This window comes from Rutidosis leptorrhynchoides, chromosome 1 (genome assembly GCF_046630445.1).
Source record: "Rutidosis leptorrhynchoides isolate AG116_Rl617_1_P2 chromosome 1, CSIRO_AGI_Rlap_v1, whole genome shotgun sequence".
Classification (NCBI taxonomy): Eukaryota; Viridiplantae; Streptophyta; class Magnoliopsida; order Asterales; family Asteraceae; genus Rutidosis; species Rutidosis leptorrhynchoides.
The window spans coordinates 161029547-161040329 of NC_092333.1; positions in this window are offsets into that span (position 1 = coordinate 161029547).

A 10783-nucleotide genomic window follows, 5' to 3' on the forward strand; every position below is an offset into this window, starting at 1 on the left:
TTCCGACTATAAACCTATACATTTTCTGTTTAGATTCATAAAATAGAGTTCAATATGAAACCATATCAATTTGATTCACTCAAAACGGATTTAAAATGAAGAAGTTATGGGTAAAACAAGATTGGATAATTTTTCTCATTTTAGCTACGTGAAAATTGGTAACAAATCTATTCCAACCATAACTTAATCAACTTGTATTGTATATTATGTAATCTTGAGATACCATAGACACGTATACAATGTTTCGACCTATCATGTCGACACATCTATATATATTTCGGAACAACCATAGACACTCTATATGTGAATGTTGGAGTTAGCTATACAGGGTTGAGGTTGATTCCAAAATATATATAGTTTGAGTTGTGATCAATACTGAGATACGTATACACTGGGTCGTGGATTGATTCACGATAATATTTATCGATTTATTTCTGTACATCTAACTGTGGACAACTAGTTGTAGGTTACTAACGAGGACAGCTGACTTAATAAACTTAAAACATCAAAATATATTAAAAGTGTTGTAAATATATTTTGAACATACTTTGATATATATGTATATATTGTTATAGGTTCGTGAATCAACCAGTGGCCAAGTCTTACTTCCCGACGAAGTAAAAATCTGTGAAAGTGAGTTCATTTACTCCCTTTTTACTCATTACATTTTTGGGCTGAGAATACATGCAAATGCTTTATTAACTGTTTTACAATATTTATATGCGTGAGTTCATTTACTCCCTTTTTACTCATTACATTTTTGGGCTGAGAATACATGCAAATGCTTTATTAACTGTTTTACAATATTTATATGCGTGAGTTTCATTTGCTCCCTTTTTACTCATTACATTTTTGGGCTGAGAATACATGCAAATGCTTTATTAACTGTTTTACAATATTTATATGCGTGAGTTTCATTTACTCCATTTTTACTCATTACATTTTTGGGCTGAGAATACATGCAAATGCTTTATTAACTGTTTTATAATATTTATATGCGTGAGTTTCATTAATCCCTTTTTAAATGCTTTTGCAATATATATTTTTGGGACTGAGAATACATGTGCTGCTTTTATAACTGTTTTACGAAATAGACACAAGTAATCGAAACTACATTCTATGGTTGAATTATCGAATCGAATATGCCCTTTTTATTAAGTCTGGTAATCTAAGAATTAGGGAACAGACACCCTAATTGACGCGAACTCTAAAGATAGATCTATTGGGCCTAACAAACCCCATCCAAAGTACCGGATGCTTTAGTACTTCGAAATTTATATCATATCCGAAGGGTGTCCCGGAATGATGGGGATATTTTTATATATGCATCTTGTTAATGTCGGTTACCAGGTGTTCACCATATGAATGATTTTTATCTCTATGTATAGGATGTGTATTGAAATATGAAATCTTGTGGTCTATTATTATGATTTGATATATATAGGTTAAACCTATAACTCACCAACATTTTTGTTGACGTTTTAAGCATGTTTATTCTCAGGTGATTATTAATAGCTTCCGCTGTCGCATACTTAAATAAGGACGAGATTTGGAGTCCATGCTTGTATGATATTGTGTAAAAACTGCATTCAAGAAACTTATTTTGTTGTAACATATTTGTATTGTAAACCATTATGTAATGGTCGTGTATAAACAGGATATTTTAGATTATCATTATTTGATAATCTACGTAAAGCTTTTTAAAACCTTTATCTATGAAATAAAGGTTATGGTTTGTTTTAAAAATGAATGCAGTCTTTGAAAAACGTCTCATATAGAGGTCAAAACCTCGCAACGAAATCAATTAATATGGAACGTTTTTAATCAATAAGAACGGGACATTTCAGTTGGTATCCGAGCGTTGGTCTTAGAGAACCAGAATTTTGCATTAGTGTGTCTTATCTAGTTTGTTAGGATGCATTAGTGAGTCTGGACTTCGACCGTGTTTACTTGAAAAATGATTGCTTAACAAATTTTGTTGAAAACTATATATTTTTAACATGTGAATATTATGTGATATATTAATCTCTTAACGCGTTTGATATTATGTGATAGATGTCTACCTCTAGAACAAGTCCCATTGACTCACCTAATAATAATGAAGAGTCAAATGTAAATTAGAATGATTCGTGGACTGATTCACAAGTTCCCGAAGAGGAACCGGAAGAAGAGTCGGAACCGGAAGAAGAATCGGAACCGGAAGAAGAATCAGAACCGGATGAAGAAATAGAACCGGTGGGGGAAATAATAAAACGGTTAAGTAAAAGAAAATCCTCAACCAACCGACCAAGGTTAATTATGGTCAATGGTGTTTCCGCCAAGGAAGCAAAATATTGGGAGGATTACCAATTCTCCGATGAATCGGATTCCGACGAGAATTCCGATGATGTTATAGAAATTACCCCAACTGAATTTAAAAAGGCAAAAGAAAATAATAAGGGAAAGGGCATAAAAATAGAGAAATCTAATTCCAACCCCGATGAACTTTATATGTATCGTCAACCCCCGATGTCCTTAAGTTGTAACAATGACCCGGGAACCTCTAAACCACCAGGTTTTTCTAAACCAATGTGGATAACGACGGCTCGTATTAGGGGAACATCATATATCCCTAGAAACTTGGCAAAACGAACCAAAACCGAAGAAGAAGAAACAAGCGAGTCGGAATAAGATAGTTGTATTCGTGTGGTGTAATATAAGTAATATAGTGTGCTTATGCTTTATGATATATGTAAAAATTGCTTGTATTAATAAGTATTTTTTTTATGAATCTAACTCTTGTCTATTTTACAGTATAAAAACACAAAATGGATAGACAACCCAATATTTTAAGAGACCTACCCGGAGACATGATTGGTGAAATCTTGTCTAGAGTCGGTCAGAATTCTTCGGCACAACTATTTAAGGCGAGATCAGTTTGTAAGACATTCGAAGAACGTTCCAAGAATGCCTTGGTTTATAAAAGGCTTTCGTTCGAAAGATGGGGGATATCACATTGGGAAATCCATAAGTTACGATGTGTTTACTTTGACGCATATATTGCGGGGAACCCAAATGCTATTTTACGCAATGGGTTAAGAAATTATTTTGACTCAATATATCCGAATATTGGACTTCGTGATTTAGAAAAAGCAGCTAACATGCAACATAAAGAAGCATGTTATGCTTACGGATTAGTAATGTTCGCTTCTCACCAAAGTGAGAACAAGAACATCGGGCTACAACTATTAAATAAAACGTTCCCACAAGTGACGGAGTCGGTAATTGGGGTAAGAAATGAGGTTTTTAGATTGTTACGGGACTGTTGGACATTACGTAACCCTCGTCCCTTTGACGACGTTACAACACGCTGTCTTATTAACGGCCATAACGGTTATGTTCCACAAGACCAAGGATGGGAAGTAATCCTAGTAAAACCAGAATGCATGACTTGTTTCTGGACGTATGAATTACGTGTCTTTATTGCCTTTGCTGAACGACTTGTGTACTAGCTAGAATTATCTTCACAACCATCTTGTATCAAATTTATTGTGTGCTATATTTCATGCTATATGTAAAATAAGCGGTATTGTAAGTTTGTAAAATATTGTGTAAAAGTTTGAACGCGAAATATTATTATAATCAGTTTTTCATATAGAATTGTAGTAGTTGAATTGTATATTAGCTACTAAGTATGAACTTAACGGGTAGGTACTACCCGAATTTAAACTTATAAAACGCTAATATGAAGAAAAAGCTTTTATAAATGAGTTCATATTATGCTACGAAATACTATTAACTACTCTTAATATTCTGTATGATTAACTTGTTCCATTTGACTATTTTGAAGGAAATGGCACCGACTACTCGACACACCGTGAATATGAATGAAGAGGAATTCCGTACTTTTCTAGCTTCAAACATAGCCGTAGTACAGGCTACGCTACATACCAACAATAACCTTGGATCTAGCAGTACAGGAAATCGTGTAGGATGCACCTACAAAGAATTCACTGCCTGCAAACCTTTGGAATTTGATGGAACCGAAGGACCGATCGGATTGAAACGGTGGACCGAGAAGGTCGAATCGGTGTTTGCCATAAGTAAGTGTACTGAAGAGGACAAAGTGAAGTACGCTACGCATACCTTCACAGGTTCTGCGTTAACATGGTGGAATACCTATCTAGAGCAAGTGGGACAAGATGATGCTTATGTACTACCGTGGTCAGCATTCAAGCACTTGATGAACGAGAAGTACCGTCCCAGAACCGAGGTCAATAAGCTCAAGACAGAACTTAGAGGGTTACGAACCCAAGGATTTGATATTACCACGTACGAAAGACGATTCACAGAATTGTGCCTATTGTGTCCGGGAGCGTTCGAAGATGAGGAAGAGAAGATCGACGCGTTTGTGAAAGGATTACCGGAAAGAATCCAAGAAGATATAAGTTCACACGAGCCCGCCTCCATACAACAGGCATGTAGAATGGCTCACAAACTAGTGAACCAGATTGAGGAAAGAATTAAAGAACAGACGGCTGAAGAGGCCAATGTGAAGCAAGTCAAAAGAAAGTGGGAGGAAAACGGTGATAAGAATCACCAATACAACAACAACAGCAATTACAATAATAATCGCAATAATTATCCCAACAATCGCAACGTCAATCGCACCTACAACAAACGGCCCAACAACAACAACAACAACAACAACAGTAACTACAACAATCATCCCAACAACAATAACAACCGCAACAACAACAACAATCAGAAGCAGCTATGCCAAAGGTGTGAAAAGTATCACTCGGGGTTCTGCACCAAATTTTGCAACAAGTGTAAAAGAAATGGTCATAGCGCGGCGAAGTGTGAGGTCTACGGACCAGGGGTTAACAGAACGAAAGGAACAAATGGTGTCGGAACGAGTAATGGCAGAGCAAGTAGTGTCGGAGCAAGTTATGCCAATGTAGTTTGTTATAAATGTGGAAAACCGGGCCACATTATTAGAAATTGCCCGAACCAGGAGAACACGAATGGACAAGGCCGTGGAAGAGTTTTCAATATTAATGCGGCAGAGGCACAGGAAGACCCGGAGCTTGTTACGGGTACGTTTCTTATTGACAATAAATCTGCTTACGTTTTATTTGATTCGGGTGCGGATAGAAGCTATATGAGTAGAGATTTTTGTGCTAAATTAAGTTGTCCATTGACGCCTTTGGATAGTAAATTTTTACTCGAATTAGCAAATGGTAAATTAATTTCAGCAGATAATATATGTCGGAATCGAGAAATTAAACTGGTTAGCGAAACATTTAAGATTGACTTGATACCAGTAGAGTTAGGGAGTTTTGATGTGATAATCGGTATGGACTGGTTGAAAGAAGTGAAAGCAGAGATCGTTTGTTACAAAAATGCAATTCGCATTATACGAGAAAAAGGAAAACCCTTAATGGTGTACGGAGAAAAGGGCAACACGAAGCTACATCTTATTAGTAATTTGAAGGCACAAAAACTAATAAGAAAAGGTTGCTATGCTGTTCTAGCACACGTCGAGAAAGTACAAACTGAAGAAAAGAGCATCAATGATGTTCCTGTCGCAAAAGAATTTCCCGATGTATTTCCGAAAGAATTACCGGGACTACCTCCACATCGATCTGTTGAATTTCAAATAGATCTTGTACCAGGAGCTGCACCAATAGCTCGTGCTCCTTATAGACTCGCACCCAGCGAGATGAAAGAACTATAAAGCCAACTGTAAGAACTATTAGAACGTGGTTTCATTCGACCAAGCACATCACCGTGGGGAGCTCCTGTTTTGTTTGTCAAGAAGAAAGATGGTACATTCAGGTTGTGTATCGACTACCGAGAGTTGAACAAACTTACCATCAAGAACCGCTACCCACTACCGAGAATCGACAACTTATTTGATCAACTACAAGGCTCGTCTGTTTATTCAAAGATTGACTTACGTTCCGGGTATCATCAAATGCGGGTGAAAGAAGATGATATTTCAAAGACTGCTTTCAGAACACGTTACGGTCATTACGAGTTTATGGTCATGCCGTTTGGTTTAACTAATGCACCAGCTGTGTTCATGGACCTTATGAACCGAGTGTGTGGGCCATATCTTGACAAGTTTGTCATTGTTTTAATCGATGACATACTTATTTACTCAAAGAATGATCAAGAGCACGAAGAACATTTGAGAAAAGTGCTAGAAGTATTGAGGAAAGAAAAACTGTACGCTAAGTTTTCAAAGTGTGCATTTTGGTTGGAAGAAGTTCAATTCCTCGGTCACATAGTGAACAAAGAAGGTATCCAGGTGGACCCGGCAAAGATCGAAACCGTTGAAAAGTGAGAAACCCCAAAAACTCCGAAGCATATACGTCAATTTTTAGGATTGGCTGGTTACTACAGAAGATTCATCCAAGATTTCTCCAAAATAGCAAAACCCTTGACTGCATTAACGCATAAAGGGAAGAAATTTGAATGGAAGGATGAACAAGAGAAGGTGTTTCAATTATTGAAGAAAAAGCTAACTACGGCACCTATATTGTCATTGCCTGAAGGGAATGATGATTTTGTGATTTATTGTGACGCATCAAAGCAAGGTCTCGGTTGTTGATGCGGTAGCGGAGTGGTATAAAATACTATTAATTTTTACAAGGAAATACTATTAAATACGATACAATTTTACACAAGATATTTATTTATTTAGAGAATGGATATACTTAAACCTTGCTACAACACTTATAGGCAGTGTACCTAATCGTACAGTAGTGTAGTTTTTAGTAAGTCCGGTTCGTTCCACAGGGAAATCTTTAAACAAAGCTTAACGCTATATTAGTTTACTTTTATAAAAATACAAATATATATAAGTAATATTATTATTATAAAGGGGGGTTTTTACCGTTTAATGACCGGTTTGTCGATTTTAAAACTTTAGTCGCAGTTAAAACCAAATGTAAAATATTAAAAATAAATACAAGACTTAAATTAAAGCGTAAAGTAAATAACGATAATGAAATTGCGAATAATAAAAGTGCGATAAAATAAAATTGCGATAATTAAAAAATACGATAATTAAAAGTGCGATTAAATAACAATAAATAAAAGTGCGATAATTAGAAGTGCAATTAAATATAAAATAAAGGAAATTAAATATGAAATAAAAGAATTATGCTTATTTAAACTTCCGTAATCATGATGTTTGACGTGTTGATTTTAGTTTTATGCCCATGGGTTAATTGTCCTTTGTCCTGGATTATTTAATATGTCCGTCTGGTTTTTGTCCATAACAGTCCATCAGTCATAAATATAAAGTGCGAGTGTCCTCGTCAAATTATCCTTATACCCGAAGTTAAATATTCCAACTATTTGGGGATTTAAACTGTAACAAGATTTTAATACTTTGTTTAATAATTACACCAGGATGTCGACTGAGTGTAACCCAAGGTTTTAATATTTTGTTATCAATTATACCAAGTGTCCTTTGTACATAATTTCACCCCTGTTTTAATTATTCTAGTGGCTATTAATCCATTCCCGTGTCCGGTTAAATGAACGATTATGCGTACATATAAATATCCCGCCCATCGTGTCCGATCGAGTGTATATGGTAATTTATAGGGACGCCCAATTGTAAATCTTTATATTAACATTAACAAACTATCATTTAGTTAAACAAATATAAAGCCCATTAATAGCCCATAGTCTAATTTCCACAAGTGTCGTTCTTTTGTCCAAACCCCAATTATGGTACAAAGCCCAATTACCCAATTTTAGTAATTAGCCCAACATCATGATTACTTCGTTTTAAATAAGCATAATAATAACTTAGCTACGAGACATTAATGTAAAAAGGTTGAACATAACTTACAATGATTAAAAATAGCGTAGCGTTACACGGACAGAATTTCGACTTACACCCTTACAATATTCGCTAACATACCCTTATTATTAGAATTATAATTAAAATTAAAATTAAAATATAAATTATAAATATATATATATATATATCGTATGAATGAGGAGAAAAAAGATGATGATTTGCGATCAGAATTCGGTTGCTTTTATAGGAAAAGTAGACTTTTGGGGCTCCGCGACTCGCGGCATTTTTGCCTTCAAACTCCGCGAGTCGCGGAGAATGAAATTACAGCTCACAACTTTGGAGTCTTTCTCTGCCGACGGTTTTTATTTATAAATATAATATATATATAATTAATATAATTAATTATATATTATATTATATTTATATACATAGTTAACTTGTAATTTTTAGTCCGTTGAGTCGAGCGTTAAGAGTTGACTCTGGTCCCGGTTCCGGATTTTCGAACGTCCTTGCGTACAATTTAATATCTTGTACTTTGCGTTTTGAATCTTGTACTCTTGTAATTTCGAGACGTTTCTTATCAATAATTGGAACCTTTTTGATTGTCTTTTGTACTTTTGAGCTTTTTGGTCGTTTGCGTCTTCAATTCGTCGAATCTGTCTTTTGTCTTCACCTTTTATTATTTAAACGAATATCACTTGTAAATAGAACAATTGCAACTAAAAGCTTGTCTTTCTTGAGGAATAATGCTATGAAATATATGTTCGTTTTTAGCATTATCAAATATTCCCACACTTGAGCGTTGCTTGTCCTCAAGCAATATCGTCTTGAAATACTAGAATCACTTCTTTATTCTTCACACTTTGTACATCAGTGATTTTTATACGGTGGTATAAACAATGGTAGTAACGATATGGTTTACAGTCCCACATGACTATAAAAATTTAGATCCATTAAGGAAATTGGATCTTTATGAAAACATTTGATCTTTTGAAAATTAAATCTAGTTTTTACCCTAGATAAGTTTTCCGGAATAACCCTTTACCGGTGTTTGCAAAATATTTTTGTGGGTTTGGTGGGTTTTAGATTTGAAAATTTTAGCTCAAAACTTGTGGTTTTGTGTCACCCACTTGCTAACCTTGTATTTGGAAAGCAACACGTCCAGTTTACTTGTCCCGTATATTACCTTTCGGTAAACTACCGTCCGGTTGTAAAGGAAAGCGTTGAACAAGCAACTGTTAAGGCAATGTCCCCTGACATGATTTTAATTATGGTTTATAACGTGTCGGACGCAATTACTATCCTTGGTAGGAGCAATAGTAAAGCTCACCCTTATAATTTTTCGGTATGGCACAAGGTCCTGTCTTTGACCACTATGCAACCACCGTTCTTACGGTTGACACCCGATTTAGTTCAGGTGACCTAATGAATTCCAGGTGAATTCCTAGGATTTTACGTTCAATGGTAATGAACGCATTGAAAATAGGGTTTTCAGAAAACAAATCGGTTTGTAATTTTGATCAAAATATTTTCTCGTTCAAGCTCGAGTTTAGATATCATTGAATTCCATGAGTTTGAATTCTCAATCTTTAAGGTCAATCTCAAGGATTGAGTAATATCAGTTTTAAAAGCTGATTTTTAATCTTTAAGGAGATTATCCTTTCTGGGGATCTGATTCATTAGTCTTATCCAGCTAATTTGCATGGTGCCCCCCCATTGTACGAGATAAATCCTTCTCATGGTTAGGATAAATCTGACCACTTGGCGACCCTGTTTAATGCTGAGGTCCGTGGATTTCCTGCTGATTTTAGTGATGACTTTTCTAGATTTTTCGTCAACCTACAGCTGGTCTGGACGACAACTTCATGACCTAAATCAAGAAGCGCGTTTCTTTTTCGGAAGACTTTACTTCCTTTTAATGATGGAATTGATTCATCGTGTAGATCCATCTCTTTTTTTTTTCTTTTATCGGGTAAAACAGTTTAGTTTAGTCCAAAGCAAAAGTATTTTCAGTTATTTGTTACAGATATATGTGACATATGTTTAAGATAACTTGGTAAATTTTTCCACACTTGGCTTTTATTTTCCTTTTTATCGTCCTCTATTCCATTTTAAATGAATTTTAACATTTTGGTTTGTTTCTCAATTTATGTTCTTTCCGAGGTAACAATAATTTCGGTGTTAAAACCTAGTTTTATCGTTCATAAATATGTATAAACATGATTTTGAGTTCATTTAATTGAAAATTTTGAAAAATTTTACTAGAATTGGGTAGTCAGTATATAAGAGCAGGGCTGTTCTTTATTATCAGAGAGCACTAGATTCTAATACAACTACTGCTTTACTAGTATTTTTAATGGTAACCAAGTGTATAAAGTAAAAAATTTTAAAATCCGAAAGAATTTAACCCCTTCCCACACTTAAGATCTTGCAATGCCCTCATTTGCAAGAAATCAGTAATAATTTAAATTATTGAGGGTGATTTGTGTGAAAATGATTAAATTTTTACCAAAGTTTCCAAATATATTGGCGTTTGTTTGCTGAATGATAAATGGTGCACATCATTTGTTCATTCCGTCTTGTTGTTATTTCACATATATTTTGCATCTTGTCGTCAAAATTAGTTGCTTTTGCTGAACTTAATGCCAGTTTTTGAAAATGCGTTGTTTTACCCTGTTGTGTACATAAGATAAACTGCAAACATATATACATATTTTTGAAGTTTGGTATATTACCCCACATTCAAAAATTATTAAAATCTAAGAATAAAAGTTAGATAATTATAAAAATGATTACAATATTAACAAAAGTATTAAACGTATCAATAATTACAAATTACAAAAAAAAAAAAAACTAAGTATACTAGGGATGATACTGGTACCAATAGGGGTTCCAGGCATAACCATAGGTGCTATAGAATGCTTCGGCAGGGTCATACGTAGGATATGGTGGCTGCATCTCTATAGACTAGGGAGGGAA